The sequence below is a fragment of the Schistocerca gregaria genome, unplaced genomic scaffold, assembly GCF_023897955.1.
Source record: "Schistocerca gregaria isolate iqSchGreg1 unplaced genomic scaffold, iqSchGreg1.2 ptg000240l, whole genome shotgun sequence".
NCBI lineage: Eukaryota > Metazoa > Arthropoda > Insecta > Orthoptera > Acrididae > Schistocerca > Schistocerca gregaria.
The window spans coordinates 1,730,605-1,751,946 of record NW_026061752.1 but is presented as its reverse complement, the minus strand read 5'-3'; the positions used below and the strand labels follow the sequence as shown (position 1 = coordinate 1,751,946).

Sequence of the window (21,342 nt, the reverse complement as noted above, 5' to 3'; positions counted from 1 at the left end):
TTTTTATATTTCTGGCTGAATAAATTTGATTTATGAAAAATAAATTTATTTGCTTAAATAATAAAACTATAATTAATCTTAATAGTGAGTAAATAATGAAGTATAGTTCTCAGATGTTTTCTCTGACTGTTAATGATCTAATTATTCAACCTAGATGTCTGATTGATGAATATGCTAAAAGTTGTCGTAAGGATGTTTGATTTAAACCTCCTATTGCCCCAATAATAATTCTTAAGATAATAATTGTTCAAATAAAAGTTCTTAATTGAATACAATAAGATAAGACCATTATTGGGGCGATTTTTTGTCATGTTATTAATGTTAAACAATTATTTCATCTTGATGCTCCTATAACTTCTGGAAATCAGAAATGGAAAGGTGCAGCTCCAATCTTTAATAATAGTCTAGATCTAATTATTATTGATGGGATAAATTCTGTTTCCCATCCCATGGGATATTTTATTTGAATCAGCAAAATTGAAAATAATAATATTGTCAATGCTATTGCTTGGACAATAAAATATTTAATTGATGATTGATTTATTATTATATTTTTATTTCTTGTTAGGAGCGGAATAAATGAAAGTAAGTTGATATCAAGTCCTATTCAAACCCCAAATCAGGAATTTGATGAAATGGACAGGATCGTTCCTATCATTAATGTTGATAGGAAGAGAAGTTTTGTAGAATTGTTGGTCATTAAAAAGGAGAGGATTGATACCTCTATAAATGGGGTATGAACCCATTAGCTTGTTTAGCTTACCTTTTTACATTAAGGTGTATGATGCACGTTAGTTTTTGATACTAAAGGAGGTAGTTTAATTCTATCTTATGTAATTTTAATTAAGGTAATTTTATTTACTTTATTTACCCTATCAAGGTAACCCTTTAATCAGGCACTTCATTTATTTAATATATAAATCGAAAGTTTTTTTTTGAAATTCTTTTATGTATTATTTTGTTTAATTAGGATTAATTTATCCTGCTCATTTTATTTTTTTTTATATATATATATAATAAATAATTTATATTAATATATTACATTTAATTGAAATTAAAGTATTATAAGTTCATCTTACCATTATCAATTGATTATTTTAATGCAATTATTTACCTAGGATTATAGCTACTTATGTTTTTAGCTTAAAATAGGTTATTATAATATAATATATATAATAATATGTAATTTAATATTTAATATTATTATAATTGGATATAATAAATAAAATTATTAATTTAAATATAAAATATTATAATTAATATATATAATTATATTAATTATAATAATATAATTATGTAAATTATCTATAATTAGATTATTTAACTAATATATATGAAAGTTAACTTAATATAAAAAAAGAATTCATATTAATAACATATTATATTAAATTACATAATTGTATAAAATATATTTATTATATTATTTAATCTTTCTTTATTTATTAGTGAAAAGAAAGATTAAATAAGAAAGAATATAATACATTTATTGCTATACATGTTCCATATTAATCTTTAATTATATATAATAGAGAAGTTGTTGTGGTCATACATAGGGGCGTTTCTTTTTTTTTTGTTAATGTTTGTGGTTTTTTTCTTTTTTTTCTTTAAATATTTGAATCTTTTATTTTTTCCTGAATTAATAGATTTAAAATTTTCTTATTTTTTATTTTTAAAAGTTTTATTCTTGCTTGTTTATTCACTTTTTCTTTGTATTATATGTAAGTTTTGTTAGACTAAATGTTCTTTTTGCAGTAATTTGATTTAATTATCAGGTGATTTTGGATTTAGCAATTGATTTAGTATCGGCATAATTCGTGCCAGCAGCCGCGGTTATACGATTGATACAAGTGAATATTATTGGTTAAAACAGTTGTTTATATTATTAGGGTTGAAATATAAATTTGTAAGGTGAAATGTTAAAATTTATTTGTGGCCCTTTTTATGAATCTGTGAAATTTAAATAATAAACTAGGATTAGATACCCTATTATTTGAAATGTTAATTATATTTACCAGGGTACTATTAGTTAAGGTCTTTAAACCCAAAGAATTTGGCGGTATCTCATTCCATTCAGAGGAACCTACCCCATGATTGATAATACACGATTTACTCTACTTAATTTATTTGTTTGTATATCTCCGTTATCAGAGAATCTTTTTAGAGTTATAATTCTCAAGATTTATAATTATAAAATATTTCACGTCAAGGTGCAGCTTATAGTTAAGAGGTGGGTTACAATAGATTTTTGTTTATAACGGATTTGATAGTGAAATACTGTTAATGAAGGTGGATTTGATAGTAATTTAATTTATTTAATTTAACTGATATTGGCTCTGAGATGTGTACACATCGCCCGTCGCTCTCATTATTGATTATTCTATTTTATTTTAAAGTAGCTTCAATTTAGATGAGATAAGTCGTAACATAGTAGATGTACTGGAAAGTGTATCTAGGAAGAGTTTCAAGATATAACTTATTAGTAAAGTGTTTCATTTACACTGAAAATTTTTCTGTGCAAATCAGGATATCTTGATTATTTATTTTATTATATTTATTTTTTGTTTATTTAATTATTTAATATAAATAATTTTATTGTATTTTTGTCTTAGTATATTTTATAGAATTGATTTTTTAAATTATAGTTTATTGGTAATGTAAGTGTTTTATGAAATATTATTTTAAATTTTTTTAAGTAGATTTTATTTATTGTACCTTTTGTATCAGGGTTTATCAAAATTTTAGTATTTATTTTACTTGTCTCGATTTGGGTTGATTTATAAATAATTTATAGTTAATGTATCATAATTATTATTAAATTATTTATAGAAATGAGATGTTAATCGTTTCCCAAGATATCTAGTTTCTTAAGAAAAAATTTAATTTTTTAAAGTTATTTGTTTTTATTTAATTTTTTAAGTAAAAATATTAACTTATTTATTCTTTAAGGGATAAGCTTTGAAGTTAATAACCTATAATTTATTTTATAGAAATATAATAGTAAGCTTTAAACCAGCTATCTTTAAGATTACGTTTTAGTTCATTATTTTTTATTTTGATTTTATAAATATTTTAGGTTTTTTATTAAGATTATTAATTTAATTTTAAAATTTTTGTAATAATGATAGAATTAGTATATTTATTTGTATGAAATTTTTACCTTGTGAACTTATTATAAGGAACTAGGCAAAATTGATTTCCGCCTGTTTATCAAAAACATGTCCTCTTGTTTATATTTTGAGGTCTGGCCTGCTCACTGAGCGTATTTTTAAAGAGCCGCGGTATTTTGACCGTGCAAAGGTAGCATAATCATTAGTCTCTTAATTAGTGGCTGGAATGAATGGCTTGACGAGAAATCAACTGTCTCTTAATAAATTTTTGAATTTAACTTTTGAGTCAAAAGGCTTAAATTCTTCTTTAGGACGAGAAGACCCTATAGAGCTTGACATTTTACTTTTATATAGTTTTTTGTTTGTCTTTCTATATTTAATGATGATGTTTTGTTGGGGTGACATGAAGAATAGATAAACTCTTCATTATTATATCATTTATTTATGTTTGTTATTTTGATCCATAATTTATGATCATAAGATTAAGTTACCTTAGGGATAACAGCGTAATTGTTTTTGAGAGCTCATATCGACAAAGCAGATTGCGACCTCGATGTTGGATTAAGAAAAATTTTGGGTGCAGGAGCCCAATGATTAGGTCTGTTCGACCTTTAAATTCTTACATGATCTGAGTTCAGACCGGCGTGAGCCAGGTCGGTTTCTATCCTAAGGTTGTTAATCCATATTAGTACGAAAGGACCATATGGTTAAAATATCTTTTGTTATATTGATTAATATTAATTTATTTACTATTTTGACAGATTAATGTGTTGAATTTAGAATTCATTTATGTAGATTTTTTCTACAAATAGTATTGATACTTTATGATTTATTTATATTTATTTTGAATTTTCTTTTATTGGTTATTTGTGTTTTAATTAGTGTTGCCTTTTTAACTTTATTAGAGCGTAAGGTTTTAGGTTATATTCAGATTCGAAAGGGCCAAATAAGGTAGGTTTTGTTGGAATTCCTCAGCCATTTAGAGATGCTATTAAGTTAATTTGTAAGGAGCAGCCAATTCCTATTATATCTAATTACCTACTTTATTATTTTTCCCCTGTTTTTAATTTAATGATTTCTTTAGCCGTTTGAGTAATTTTTCCTTATTTAACTTATATGTGTTCTTTTTCTTATGGATTTTTATTTTTTTTATGTTGTACTAGATTAGGTGTTTATACTGTTATAATTGCTGGTTGATCTTCTAATTCAAATTATTCATTATTAGGTTCTCTTCGTTCTGTTGCTCAAACAATTTCTTATGAAGTTAGTTTAGCTTTAATTTTATTGTCTTTAATTATTTTAATTGGTAGTTTTAATATGTTTGATTTTATAAACTATCAGCTTTATTGTTGATTTATTATTATTTCTTTTCCTTTAGCTTTAGCTTGTTTTGCTTCTTGCTTAGCTGAAACTAATCGTACTCCTTTTGATTTTGCTGAAGGGGAATCTGAGTTAGTTTCAGGATTTAATATTGAGTATGGTGCGGGTGGTTTTACTTTAATTTTTTTAGCTGAATATACTAGAATTGTCTTCATAAGAATGTTATTGGCTTTAATTTTTTTGGGCGGTGATTTTTATTCTTTTATATTTTTTAATAAGCTTGCTATTATATCTTTTGGTTTTATTTGGGTTCGTGGAACATTACCACGGTTCCGTTATGATAAATTAATGTACTTAGCTTGAAAAAGTTTTTTACCTTTATCTTTGAATTTTTTTATTTTCTTTGTTGGTTTAAAGATTTTATTTATCTCATTTGTTTAGTGAAATTTTTTGAGAAAAGTTAATAGAAGAGGTAAACTTCTAATTTTATGTTTTCAAAACATATGCTTTTCCTAAGCTAATTAACTTTATTCCTTAATTAAAATATCTCATGTGTTTGCGACATGGACATTAATTAAGAAATATGTGAAGTAAATAATTGTTAAGATTTGACCTGTTATAATATAAGGTTCTTCAACAGGTCGTTTACCAATTCACGTTAGTAAGCATACAACAACTACTATAATTCAGAATAAAATTTGATTAATAGGGTAAAATTGAATCCCTCGGAATGGTGTTTTATTATAAAATGGTAAAATTATTAAGATTCTAATTGATAAAAATAATGCAATAACACCTCCTAACTTATTAGGGATAGATCGTAGAATTGCATATGCAAATAGGAAATATCATTCTGGTTGAATGTGAACTGGTGTTACTAATGGGTTGGCAGGTACAAAGTTATCTGGATCTCCTAATAGGTAAGGATTAATTAAACATAGTAGAACTAATAATGATGTTATTATTACAAATGTAATAGAATCCTTAAAGGTAAAGTATGGATGGAATGGAATTTTTTCAATATCTCCATTTAGTCCAAGAGGATTATTAGATCCTGTTTGGTGAAGAAAAAATAAATGAATTGCTGCTATAGCAGCAATAATAAATGGTAATACAAAATGGAATGTGAAGAATCGATTTAATGTTGCATTATCAACAGCGAATCCTCCTCATACTCATTGGACTAAATCTGTTCTTAAGTATGGGATTGCTGATAATAAATTAGTAATTACTGTTGCACCTCAAAAAGATATTTGGCCTCAGGGTAAGACATATCCTATAAATGCAGTTGCTATAACTAAAAATAAAATCACTGTACCAATTATTCAGGTATGTATATATATATAAGATCCATAGTAAATTCCCCGTCCTACATGTAAGTAAATACAAATAAAAAATATAGATGCTCCATTTGCGTGTAAGGTTCGGATAATTCAACCATTATTTACGTCTCGGCAGATGTGTACTACACTACTGAATGCTATTTCAATATTTGATGTATAATGTATAGCTAAAAATAGTCCAGTTACGATTTGAATTACCAAACATAACCCTAATAGGGATCCAAAATTTCATCAAAATGAAATATTTGTTGGGGCAGGTAAGTCAATTAAAGAGTTATTAATAATTTTAATTAAAGGATGTCTTAATCGTAAGGGTTTATACATTAGTAATTATCTTATTTTACGAATAGGTCCCTGATTAATATTGGTGATTTTAACAACTGCTAGTAGTGCTAAAAATAAATAAATTATTATTATTATTGTAATAATGAATGTTGGTCTATTAAATAATTTTTCTAAAGATATTGTTATTTCTTGATAATTGATTGAATTATCAATATTTATAGTTTCGGTGTTTTTGAAAAAGTCTATAAATATAGATATATCTAGAATAATTAATATTAATATGATAAATACTCACATTATTAATGTAATAATTATAGTGATTGATTTAGGCTGAAATATTTCGTTTGATGCAATTCTTGTAATGTAAATAAATAATACTAGTATACCACCAAGAAATGTTAAAAATAAAATATATGATAATCAATATCTTTCTATTATTGTTCCTGTTATTAATCCAACTAGGAAGGTTTGAAGGATAATAAAAAGCATTATTGATATTGGGTGTCTTAATTTAATAAAATTAATATTTATTACATTTGATAATGATATAATTATTATTTTGATCATTTCAGGGGTTAGTTTATTTAAAATACCGGTTTTGGAGACCGATGATGGAAGCTTTTCCACCTCTGAAGTTTTAAAAGTGGGGGCTGGACTTATTTCCGGTTTACAAGACCGGCGTTTTTTTTAAACTATTAAAACTAATGTTTATATTCTCTATTTTTACTTCTTTATTGATTTATTTTGCTGGTGTTTATGTTTTTTCTTCTAAACGTAAACATTTATTAATGGTTCTTTTGAGATTAGAATATATTGTTCTTTCTTTATTTATGTTAGTTATTGTTTTTCTTATTGAGTTTGATTATGATTATTTTTTACCTGTTATTTTTTTAGTTTTTTCTGTTTGTGAGGGTGCTTTAGATCTTTCTATTTTAGTTTCAATAATTCGTTCTCATGGTAATGATTTTTTTAATTCTTTTGGTTTATCTTTATGTTAAAGTATTTATTTATAACTATTTTTTTGATCCCTCTTTGTTTATTAAATAATTGTTGATGGTTGGTTCATTCTTTAATGTTTCTGTCGGGTTTTGTTTTTATAATTTGTGTTTATTCATATGCTGATTTGAATATAATTAGATATTATTTTGGTATTGATTATTCTTCTTTTAGTTTAATTTTACTTAGTTTTTGGATTTGTTCTTTAATAATCACTGCTAGAGGTTCAGTTTATTTAAGTTCATATCATTCTAATTTTTTTGTTTTTATGGTTTTGATTTTAATAATTATGCTTTATTGTTCATTTGCTAGATTAAGTCTTCTTTCTTTTTATATTTTTTTTGAGGCTAGATTAGTTCCTACTTTACTTTTAATTTTGGGTTGGGGTTATAAACCTGAGCGTGTGCAGGCTGGTGTTTATTTAATTTTTTATACTTTGGTTGCTAGATTACCTTTATTATTAGTTTTATTTAAGGTTTATGATTTTTCTAATACTTTATATTTTCCTTTATTGGTTGATTTTGGTTCTTATTATTTTATGTTTTATGTATTTATAATTTTGGCTTTTTTAGTTAAGATACCTATGTTTTTGGTTCATTTATAACTTCCTAAGGCTCATGTAGAGGCCCCTATTTCAGGTAGAATAATTCTTGCTGGTGTTTTATTAAAGTTAGGTGGTTATGGTATTTTTCGTGTTATAAAGGTTATTTCTTATTTGGGTTTAAAGTTTAATTATTTTTGATTGTCTTTAGGTTTATCTGGGGGTGTTATTGTAAGATTTATTTGTTTTCGTCAGGTTGATTTAAAGTCTTTAATTGCATATTCTTCTGTTGCTCATATAAGAATGGTTATTGGTGGATTGATGACTATGAATTGATGAGGTTGTGTAGGTTCTCTTTCTCTAATGGTTGGTCATGGTTTATGTTCTTCTGGTTTATTTTGTTTATCTAATATTATTTATGAACGTTTAGGTAGACGAAGATTATTAATTAACAAGGGTATAATTAATTTGATGCCAAGAATGGCTTTATGATGATTTCTTTTAAGGTCATCAAATATGGCTGCTCCTCCTTCTTTAAATTTGGTAGGTGAAATTAGATTATTAAATAGAATTATATCTTGATCTTCTTTTAGATTCTTACCAAAATGAATTGTAATACAATCATTGATAGAAAACAATATAACAACTATTATAACTATTATAGTTGTATTAACGACAATTACACTCTACTACTATATATGTATTAGATTCTCAGCTCTAATTATATCATACACAGAAAATTCGTGATCTATAAAGATAAAGTCCCAAAAATCAAGAATCATTCTTCCTATAACAGTAATAATTTCAACAATAGGATTGATTTCAACATCAACCTTAATTTCATTATACTAAGGACTTAAGTTAATCAAACTAATAACCTTCAAAGTTATAATTAAAAGAATAATCTTTTAGGCCTTAGTAAAATTTTACACCTCTAGAATTGCAGTCTAGAATCATAATTGAATATAAGACCTAAATATGATAAGAGAGAAAACATCTCATAAGTAGATTTACAGTCTACCACCTAAAATTCAGCCATCTTACCGCAAAAATGATTATTCTCAACAAACCATAAGGACATTGGTACTTTATACTTCATATTTGGAGCATGAGCAGGAATAGTAGGAACATCAATAAGAATACTTATTCGTGCTGAACTTGGCCAACCCGGATCTCTAATTGGGGATGACCAGATTTATAATGTTATAATTACAGCTCATGCATTCGTAATAATTTTCTTTATAGTAATACCTATTATAATTGGTGGATTTGGTAATTGACTTGTTCCACTAATAATTGGTGCACCAGATATAGCATTTCCACGAATAAATAATATAAGTTTTTGATTACTACCACCTTCACTAACCCTTCTTCTTACATCTTCTATAGTAGATAATGGTGCTGGTACAGGATGAACAGTTTACCCTCCTCTAGCAGGAGCTATTGCACACGGGGGTGCATCTGTAGATCTAGCTATTTTTTCACTGCACTTAGCAGGTGTATCATCTATTCTTGGTGCAGTGAATTTCATTACAACAGCAATTAATATACGATCAGAAAGTATAACTTTAGATCAAACACCTTTATTTGTATGATCTGTAGCTATTACAGCATTACTTCTCCTTCTTTCACTTCCAGTTTTAGCAGGAGCTATTACTATATTATTAACAGATCGAAATTTAAATACATCATTCTTTGACCCTGCAGGAGGGGGTGACCCAATTCTATATCAACATCTATTTTGATTCTTTGGACACCCAGAAGTTTATATTTTAATTCTACCAGGGTTCGGAATTATTTCACATATTGTATGTCAAGAAAGAGGAAAAATTGAATCATTTGGAACATTAGGTATAATTTATGCTATACTATCAATTGGACTAATAGGATTTATTGTATGAGCACATCATATATTTACAGTAGGAATGGATGTTGACACACGAGCATATTTTACATCAGCAACAATAATTATTGCTGTACCTACAGGAATTAAGGTATTTAGATGATTAGCTACATTATATGGAACTAAATTCAAGTTCAATCCACCATTATTATGAGCTCTAGGATTTATTTTCCTATTTACAATTGGTGGATTAACAGGATTAGTATTAGCAAATTCATCACTTGATATTGTATTACATGATACATATTATGTAGTAGCCCACTTTCATTATGTATTATCTATAGGAGCAGTATTTGCAATTATAGGAGGTGTCATTCAATGATATCCACTATTTACAGGATTAACTATAAATAATACATGATTAAAAATCCAATTTACAATTATATTCATTGGAGTAAATTTAACATTCTTTCCTCAACACTTCCTAGGATTAGCAGGAATACCTCGACGATACTCTGACTACCCAGACGCATATACATCATGAAACGTAGTATCAAGAATTGGGTCTACAATTTCTATTGTAGGAATCATTATATTCATTGTAATTATATGAGAAAGAATGATTACAAACCGAGCAATTATATTTAGAGCTAACATAAGAAGATCAACACAATGACTACAAAATAACCCTCCTGCAGAACATAGTTACTCAGAATTACCATTAATCTCTAGATTCTAATATGGCAGATTAGTGCAGTAGATTTAAGCTCTACAAATAAAGGTTTGACCTTTTATTAGAATATTTTTATTAATGGCAACATGATCAAATTTATCTCTTCAAGATGGAGCTTCACCATTAATGGAGCAATTATCATTCTTTCATGATTATACTATGGTCGTATTATTATTAATTACAGTAATTGTAGGTTATGCCCTAAGTTATATATTATTTATTGCCTATACTAACCGTAATATACTTCTTGGACATTTAATTGAAACAATCTGAACATCTTTACCAGCAATTACATTAATTTTTATTGCCCTTCCATCATTAAGACTATTATATTTACTTGATGATTCAGTAGATGCAATAATTACAATTAAAACCATTGGACGACAATGATATTGAAGATATGAATATTCAGACTTCATAGACGTAGAATTTGACACTTATATAACACCAGAACAAGACCTAGAAAATGATGGGTCCGACTACTAGATGTAGATAACCGAACAATCCTACCAATAAATACAGAAGTACGAGTATTAACAAGAGCATCAGATGTTCTACACTCATGAGCAGTTCCTGCATTAGGGGTTAAAATTGATGCAACGCCAGGTCGGTTAAATCAAGGAACATTCACAATAAATCGACCTGGATTATTCTTTGGACAATGCTCAGAAATCTGTGGAGCAAACCACAGATTTATACCAATTGTAATTGAAAGAACTTCAGTAAATTTATTTATTAAGTGATTATCTAAGATAATTTAAGGAGTTAGTTAAAATAAATAACATTAGAGTGTCAATCTAAAGTAACTAAAAAAAATTAGTACACCTTGAAATTCATCAGATGACTGAAAGTAAGTAATGGTCTCTTAAACCAAATAATAGTAAATTAACGACTACTTCTGATGGGGAAATTATATCCAAATCCCTCAAATATCCCCTCTTATATGATTCTCACTATTCATTATATTTTCAGCTACATTAATCTTGTTTAATCAAATAAACTTCTTCTCATTTAAACCTAACCTTATTAAAAGAGCAGAAAAAGGAACAATTGAAATAAAAAACTTAAATTGAAAATGATAACAAATCTATTCTCAACATTTGACCCATCAACTAACATCTTTAATTTATCATTAAATTGAACTAGAACATTTCTAGGACTATTATTAATCCCATCACTATTTTGACTTACACCATCACGAATTAACATTATCTGAAATAAACTAAATTTAACCTTACATAATGAATTTAAAACACTTCTTGGACCAAAATCATTTAATGGAACAACATTCATTTTCATCTCAATTTTTATTATAATATTATTTAACAATTTCATAGGATTATTCCCTTATATTTTTACTAGAACAAGACATTTAGCATTAACATTTGCAATTGCCCTACCTATATGGCTAAGATTTATATTATTTGGATGAATTAACCGTACTAATCATATATTTACACACCTTGTACCACAAGGTACACCGCCTGCATTAATATCATTTATAGTACTAATTGAAACAATTAGTAATGTTATTCGACCAGGTACATTAGCAGTACGGTTGGCAGCAAATATAATTGCAGGACACTTATTATTAACCTTATTAGGAAACACAGGACCATCTATAGCAATAAACTTAATCTCATTACTAATTATTGGACAAATACTTCTATTAATTCTAGAATCAGCAGTAGCAATAATTCAAGCCTATGTTTTCTCAATTCTAAGAACTCTATATTCTAGAGAAGTATATTAAACCTATGTTAACAACTCACTCAAACCACCCATTCCACTTAGTAGACTATAGACCTTGACCATTAACAGGAGCAATTGGAGCAATAGTCCTAGTATCAGGACTAGCAAAATGATTCCACCTATTTAATATTAACTTATTCATAATTGGATTTGGAATTACCCTACTAACTATAATTCAATGATGACGAGATGTAGTACGAGAAGGAACATATCAAGGATTACATACAGGATTTGTATCAATTGGATTACGATGAGGAATAATTTTATTAATTGCATCAGAGGTATTATTTTTCGTTTCTTTTTTTTGAGCATTCTTTAGAAGAAGATTAGCACCAACAATTGAACTAGGAATACTATGACCTCCAATAGGAATTCAACCCTTTAACCCTATACAAATTCCATTACTTAATACAGCTATTCTTTTAGCATCAGGAGTAACAGTAACATGAGCACATCATAGTTTAATGGAATCTAATCATACTCAAGCACTACAAGGATTATTCTTCACAGTGTTATTAGGACTATACTTTACAACACTTCAAGCATATGAATATTGAGAAGCACCTTTTACCATTGCAGATGCAGTTTATGGATCAACATTCTTTGTTGCAACAGGATTCCATGGTTTACACGTAATTATTGGAACAATCTTTTTATCAACATGTCTACTTCGACACTCAATAAATCAATTTTCACCAAGACATCACTTTGGATTTGAAGCAGCAGCATGATACTGACACTTCGTAGACGTAGTATGATTATTCTTATATATCTCTATTTATTGATGAGGTAGATAATTGTTTTTCTAGTATAAATAGTACATTTGACTTCCAATCAGAAAGCTTGATATAAATCAAGAAAAACAATTCTAATTCTATCAACAAGAGTTTTCATTAGATTTATTATTCCAATAATTGTTATAATCCTGGCAACAACACTATCAAAAAAATTAATTAATGATAGAGAAAAAAAACACCATTTGAATGTGGGTTTGATCCAAAAAGATCAGCACGAATACCATTCTCAATACGATTCTTCCTAATCGCAGTAATCTTTTTAATTTTTGATGTAGAAATTGCACTAATTCTACCAATTGTAATTATTTTTAAAACTTCAGACATTATAATCTGAACAGTATCAACAATATTTTTTATTCTAGTTCTATTAGGAGGACTATACCATGAATGAAACCAAGGAGCATTACAATGAGCAGAATAAAGGGTTGTAGTTAAATATAACATTTGGGTTGCATTCAAAAAGTATTGATATTATCAATCAACCTTAAATAGAATAAGAAGCGAAATATTGCAGTCAGTTTCGACCTGGAAGATTGGTATGTACTACCCTTATTCTTATTAATTGAAGCCAAAAAGAGGCGTATTACTGTTAATAATATAATTGAACTATAATAGTTCCAATTAAGGAAATGTAAAGCCAATATGAAAGCTGCTAACTTTTTATATTAGCGGTTAAACTCCGTTAACATTTCTAAAATTTATATAGTTTAAATAAAACATTACATTTTCACTGTAAAAATAATATATCTATATTTATAAATACTTAAAAGTAAAAATACTTCCTTAACATCTTCAGTGTCACGCTCTAATTATAAGCTATTTAAGTAAACGAAAAACAATATTACCAAAATAAATATTCAAAAAATAAAAGTTAAAAGATAAATCTTGAAATTAGAATCATATCAACCTTGAATATAACCAATTAAATAAATAAATAATCTATATAAACCTTGACCACCAAGTAATTCACCTCAACCATAATCAAATGACTTAGATGAATAATAACCTATTTTTAAAGGAATATATCTAATAAACTTAGTTGAAAGAAAAGGTATAAATCATATAGAACCAGCAAATCTAACAAAAGAAAGTATACTTAAAGAAAATAAATTATGAGAAAAATCAAAATTAGAAATAAGATAACCTAAATAAGCACCTAAAATAACAACTGTAATAGTTAAAAACTTTAAATAATAAGGTAAAGCAATCACATGAGGAATAGGAAAAATTAATCAAGATAAAAGACTACCACCAAAAACAGCAACAAACAATAGACCAATTATTCCAAATGAAATATAATAACCCTTATCATCAAAAGAAAATCTAGAATAAAAATTATTATCACCAGATATTGAATAATAAAACAAACGAAAAGAATAAGAAGCAGTTAAACCAGTAGAAAAAAAATAAAGAAAAAAAATTAAACAATTAATTCATCTTAAACAAACCATCTCAAGAATTAAATCCTTTGAATAAAATCCCGCTAAAAAAGGTATTCCACACAAAGATAAACTAGAAACATTAAAACAAACTGAAGTTAAAGGTATGAAATTAACAATTGATCCTATAAAACGAATATCCTGAGAATCCTTCAAATTATGAATTATTGAACCTGCACATATAAATAATAATGCCTTAAATAAAGCATGAGCCAATAAATGAAAAAATGCAAGCTTTGGATAACCTATAGCCGAATTTCTTATTATTAAACCAAGTTGTCTTAAAGTAGAAAGAGCAATAATCTTCTTTAAATCAAACTCAAAATTAGCGCCCAATCCAGCCATAAATATAGTTATATAAATATAGTTATACAACCAATTAATACAGTAATGAGCTTTATTTCAAAAGAATTAGAAATAAAATCATAATAATGAATATAATTTCAACCACCAAAATTTAACATTCATGCAATAGAAATTAAAATAGCAACATCACCAACACGATTAGAAAGTGCAGTTAATATACCAGCACTATAAGATTTTACATTTTGATAATAAATAACTAAACAATAAGAAACTAAACCTAAACCATCTCAACCTAATAAAATTCTAATTAAATTAGGACTAATAATTAAAAAACCTATAGAAAGAATAAATATTAAAACAATAATAATAAAACGATTTATATTCTTTTCACCAGATATATAATCCTCTCTATAATAAATAACCAAAGAAGAAATATATATAACAAAAGATATAAAAATAAGAGATATTCAATCCAAAATTAAAGTTATAACAACTATAGAACCATTTAAATTGAAAAGCTCTCACTCAACAAAAACTCTATAATCAATTATTAAATAATAAATACCTAAAATAAAAATTATAGTTCTCGAAATAAACAAAGAAAAAAAACTCAAAGAACAAATAGAAAATAAATTCACGGCCTAAGATGAAACACTTCATATCATTGATTCCACAAAACAATATTTTTAATTAAAATACTTAAGCAAACTAAACAAAGAAATATTCACCCTTTAAACAGAGAATATTTAAAGGCAATCAATGTAAAAGTAAAAGATGATATTCACGAAAATAACCAAGAGAACAAGTATAAACACCAGAATAATAATTCCCATGCTGAGAATAAGAATATATATACAAAGTATAAACAGCTCTAAAAAAAGATAAAAAAATCAAAGCAAAGAATCTAAAAGAAGATCAAGATATAATTCTATTTAATAATCTAATTTCACCTACCAAATTTAAAGAAGGAGGAGCAGCCATATTTGATGATCTTAAAAGAAATCATCATAAAGCCATTCTTGGCATCAAATTAATTATACCCTTGTTAATTAATATTCTTTGTCTACCTATACGTTCATAAATAATATTAGATAAACAAAATAAACCAGAAGAACATAAACCATGACCAACCATTAGAGAAAGAGAACCTACACAACCTCATCAATTCATAGTCATCAATCCACCAATAACCATTCTTATATGAGCAACAGAAGAATATGCAATTAAAGACTTTAAATCAACCTGACGAAAACAAATAAATCTTACAATAACACCCCCAGATAAACCTAAAGACAATCAAAAATAATTAAACTTTAAACCCAAATAAGAAATAACCTTTATAACACGAAAAATACCATAACCACCTAACTTTAATAAAACACCAGCAAGAATTATTCTACCTGAAATAGGGGCCTCTACATGAGCCTTAGGAAGTCATAAATGAACCAAAAACATATTATCTTAACTAAAAAAGCCAAAATTATAAATACATAAAACATAAAATAATAAGAACCAAAATCAACCAATAAAGGAAAATATAAAGTATTAGAAAAATCATAAACCTTAAATAAAACTAATAATAAAGGTAATCTAGCAACCAAAGTATAAAAAATTAAATAAACACCAGCCTGCAAACGCTCAGGTTGATAACCCCAACCCAAAATTAAAAGTAAAGTAGGAACTAATCTAGCCTCAAAAAAAATATAAAAAGAAAGAAGACTTAATCTAGCAAATGAACAATAAAGCATAATTATTAAAATCAAAACCATAAAAACAAAAAAATTAGAATGATATGAACTTAAATAAACTGAACCTCTAGCAGTGATTATTAAAGAACAAATCCAAAAACTAAGTAAAATTAAACTAAAAGAAAAATAATCAATACCAAAATAATATCTAATTATATTCAAATCAGCATATGAATAAACACAAATTATAAAAACAAAACCCGACAGAAACATTAAAGAATGAACCAACCATCAACAATTATTTAATAAACAAAGAGGGATCAAAAAATAGTTATAAATAAATACTTTAACATAAAGATAAACCAAAAGAATTAAAAAAATCATTACCATGAGAACGAATTATTGAAACTAAAATAGAAAGACCTAAAGCACCCTCACAAACAGAAAAAACTAAAAAAATAACAGGAAAAAAATAATCATAATCAAACTCAATAAGAAAAACAATAACTAACATAAATAAAGAAAGAACAATATATTCTAATCTCAAAAGAACCATTAATAAATGTTTACGTTTAGAAGAAAAAACATAAACACCAGCAAAATAAATCAATAAAGAAGTAAAAATAGAGAATATAAACATTAGTTTTAATAGTTTAAAAAAAACGCCGGTCTTGTAAACCGGAAATAAGTCCAGCCCCCACTTTTAAAACTTCAGAGGTGGAAAAGCTTCCATCATCGGTCCCCAAAACCGGTATTTTAAATAAACTAACCCCTGAAATGATCAAAACAATAATTATTATCATTATCAAATGTAATAAATATTAATTTTATTAAATTACGACACCCAATATCAATAATGCTTTTTATTATCCTTCAAACCTTCCTAGTTGGATTAATAACAGGAACAATAATAGAAAGATATTGATTATCATATATTTCATTTTTAACATTTCTTGGTGGTATACTAGTATTATTTATTTACATTACAAGAATTGCATCAAACGAAATATTTCAGCCTAAATCAATCACTATAATTATTACATTAATAATGTGAGTATTTATCATATTAATATTAATTATTCTAGATATATCTATATTTATAGACTTTTTCAAAAACACCGAAACTATAAATATTGATAATTCAATCAATTATCAAGAAATAACAATATCTTTAGAAAAATTATTTAATAGACCAACATTCATTATTACAATAATAATAATAACTTATTTATTTTTAGCACTACTAGCAGTTGTTAAAATCACCAATATTAATCAGGGACCTATTCGTAAAATAAGATAATTACTAATGAATAAACCCTTACGATTAAGACATCCTTTAATTAAAATTATTAATAACTCTTTAATTGACTTACCTGCCCCAACAAATATTTCATTTTGATGAAATTTTGGATCCCTATTAGGGTTATGTTTGGTAATTCAAATCGTAACTGGACTATTTTTAGCTATACATTATACATCAAATATTGAAATAGCATTCAGTAGTGTAGTACACATCTGCCGAGACGTAAATAATGGTTGAATTATCCGAACCTTACACGCAAATGGAGCATCTATATTTTTTATTTGTATTTACTTACATGTAGGACGGGGAATTTACTATGGATCTTATATATATATATATACATACCTGAATAATTGGTACAGTGATTTTATTTTTAGTTATAGCAACTGCATTTATAGGATATGTCTTACCTTGAGGCCAAATATCTTTTTGAGGTACAACAGTAATTACTAATTTATTATCAGCAATCCCATACTTAGGAACAGATTTAGTCCAATGAGTATGAGGAGGATTCGCTGTTGATAATGCAACATTAAATCGATTCTTCACATTCCATTTTGTATTACCATTTATTATTGCTGCTATAGCAGCAATTCATTTATTTTTTCTTCACCAAACAGGATCTAATAATCCTCTTGGACTAAATGGAGATATTGAAAAAATTCCATTCCATCCATACTTTACCTTTAAGGATTCTATTACATTTGTAATAATAACATCATTATTAATTATACTATGTTTAATTAATCCTTACCTATTAGGAGATCCAGATAACTTTGTACCTGCCAACCCATTAGTAACACCAGTTCACATTCAACCAGAATGATATTTCCTATTTGCATATGCAATTCTACGATCTATCCCTAATAAGTTAGGAGGTGTTATTGCATTATTTTTATCAATTAGAACTTAATAATTTTACCATTTTATAATAAAACACCATTCCGAGGCATTCAATTTTCCCTATTAATCAAATTTTATTCTGAATTATAGTAGTTGTTGTATGCTTACTAACGTGAATTGGTAAACGACCTGTTGAAGAACCTTATATTATAACAGGTCAAATCTTAACAATTATTTACTTCACATATTTCTTAATTAATGTCCATGTCGCAAACGCATGAGATAAATTAATTAAGGAATAAAGTTAATTAGCTTAGGAAAAGCATATGTTTTGAAAACATAAAATTAGAAGTTTAAATCTTCTATTAACTTTTCTCAAAAAATTTCACTAAACAAATGAGATAAATAAAATCTTTAAACCAACAAAGAAAATAAAAAAATTCAAAGATAAAGGTAAAAAACTTTTTCAAGCTAAGTACATTAATTTATCATAACGGAACCATGGTAATGTTCCACGAACCCAAATAAAACCAAAAGATATAATAGCAAGCTTAATAAAAAATATAAAAGAATAAAAATCACCGCCCAAAAAAATTAAAGCCAATAACATTCTTATGAAGACAATTCTAGTATATTCAGCTAAAAAAATTAAAGTAAAACCACCCGCACCATACTCAATATTAAATCCTGAAACTAACTCAGATTCCCCTTCAGCAAAATCAAAAGGAGTACGATTAGTTTCAGCTAAGCAAGAAGCAAAACAAGCTAAAGCTAAAGGAAAAGAAATAATAATAAATCAACAATAAAGCTGATAGTTTATAAAATCAAACATATTAAAACTACCAATTAAAATAATTAAAGACAATAAAATTAAAGCTAAACTAACTTCATAAGAAATTGTTTGAGCAACAGAACGAAGAGAACCTAATAATGAATAATTTGAATTAGAAGATCAACCAGCAATTATAACAGTATAAACACCTAATCTAGTACAACATAAAAAAATAAAAATCCATAAGAAAAAGAACACATATAAGTTAAATAAGGAAAAATTACTCAAACGGCTAAAGAAATCATTAAATTAAAAACAGGGGAAAATAATAAAGTAGGTAATTAAATATAATAGGAATTGGCTGCTCCTTACAAATTAACTTAATAGCATCTCTAAATGGCTGAGGAATTCCAACAAAACCTACCTTATTTGGACCCTTTCGAATCTGAATATAACCTAAAACCTTACGCTCTAATAAAGTTAAAAAGGCAACACTAATTAAAACACAAATAACCAATAAAAGAAAATTCAAAATAAATATAAATAAATCATAAAGTATCAATACTATTTGTAGAAAAAATCTACATAAATGAATTCTAAATTCAACACATTAATCTGTCAAAATAGTAAATAAATTAATATTAATCAATATAACAAAAAATATTTTAACCATATCGTCCTTTCGTACTAATATGGATTAACAATCTTAGGATAGAAACCGACCTGGCTCACGCCGGTCTGAAGTCAGTTCATGTAAGAATTTAAAGGTCGAACAGACCTAATCATTGGGCTCCTGCACCCAAAATTTTTCTTAATCCAACATCGAGGTCGCAATCTGCTTTGTCGATATGAGCTCTCAAAAACAATTACGCTGTAATCCCTAAGGTAACTTAATCTTATGATCATAAATTATGGATCAAAATAACAAACATAAATAAATGATATAATAATGAAGAGTTTATCTATTCTTCATGTCACCCCAACAAAACATCATCATTAAATATAGAAAGACAAACAAAAAACTATATAAAAGTAAAATGTCAAGCTCTATAGGGTCTTCTCGTCCTAAGTAAGAATTTAAGCCTTTTGACTCAAAAGTTAAATTCAAAAATTTATTAAGAGACAGTTGATTTCTCGTCAAGCCATTCATTCCAGCCACTAATTAAGAGACTAATGATTATGCTACCTTTGCACGGTCAAAATACCGCGGCTCTTTAAAAATACGCTCAGTGAGCAGGCCAGACCTCAAAATATAAACAAGAGGACATGTTTTTGATAAACAGGCGGAAATCAATTTTGCCTAGTTCCTTATAATAAGTTCACAAGGTAAAAATTTCATACAAATAAATATACTAATTCTGTCATTATTACAAAAATTTTAAAATTAAATTAATAATCTTAATAAAAAACCTAAAATATTTAAAAATCAAAATAAAAAATAATGAACTAAAACGTAATCTTAAAGATAGCTGGTTTAAAGCTTACTATTATATTTCTATAAAATAAATTATAGGTTATTAACTTCAAAGCTTATCCCTTAAAGAATAAATAAGTTAATATTTTTACTTAAAAAATTAAATAAAAACAAATAACTTTAAAAAATTAAATTTTTTCTTAAGAAACTAGATATCTTGGGAAACGATTAACATCTCATTTCTATAAATAATTTAATAATAATTATGATACATTAACTATAAATTATTTATAAATCAACCCAAATCGAGACAAGTAAAATAAATACTAAAATTTTGATAAACCCTGATACAAAAGGTACAATAAATAAAATCTACTTAAAAAAATTTAAAATAATATTTCATAAAACACTTACATTACCAATAAACTATAATTTAAAAAATCAATTCTATAAAATATACTAAGACAAAAATACAATAAAATTATTTATATTAAATAATTAAATAAACAAAAAATAAATATAATAAAATAAATAATCAAGATATCCTGATTTGCACAGAAAAATTTTCAGTGTAAATGAAACACTTTACTAATAAGTTATATCTTGAAACTCTTCCTAGATACACTTTCCAGTACATCTACTATGTTACGACTTATCTCATCTAAATTGAAGCTACTTTAAAATAAAATAGAATAATCAATAATGAGAGCGACGGGCGATGTGTACACATCTCAGAGCCAATATCAGTTAAATTAAATAAATTAAATTACTATCAAATCCACCTTCATTAACAGTATTTCACTATCAAATCCGTTATAAACAAAAATCTATTGTAACCCACCTCCTCTTAACTATAAGCT

At 26.4% G+C, this 21,342-nt stretch overlaps 1 long non-coding RNA gene across 1 annotated transcript in view; it reads right to left on the bottom strand.

Annotated features, from left to right (window-relative positions):
- The window catches only part of LOC126305058 (uncharacterized), a 56,145-nt gene extending 35,155 nt beyond the window's left edge, over positions 1-20,990 (bottom strand). The window contains exon 1 of the long non-coding RNA XR_007553299.1: positions 19,847-20,990. This is a non-coding gene — a long non-coding RNA (uncharacterized LOC126305058). The remainder of the gene's footprint in view (positions 1-19,846) is intronic.
- Between the last annotated feature and the right edge of the window lie 352 nt (positions 20,991-21,342).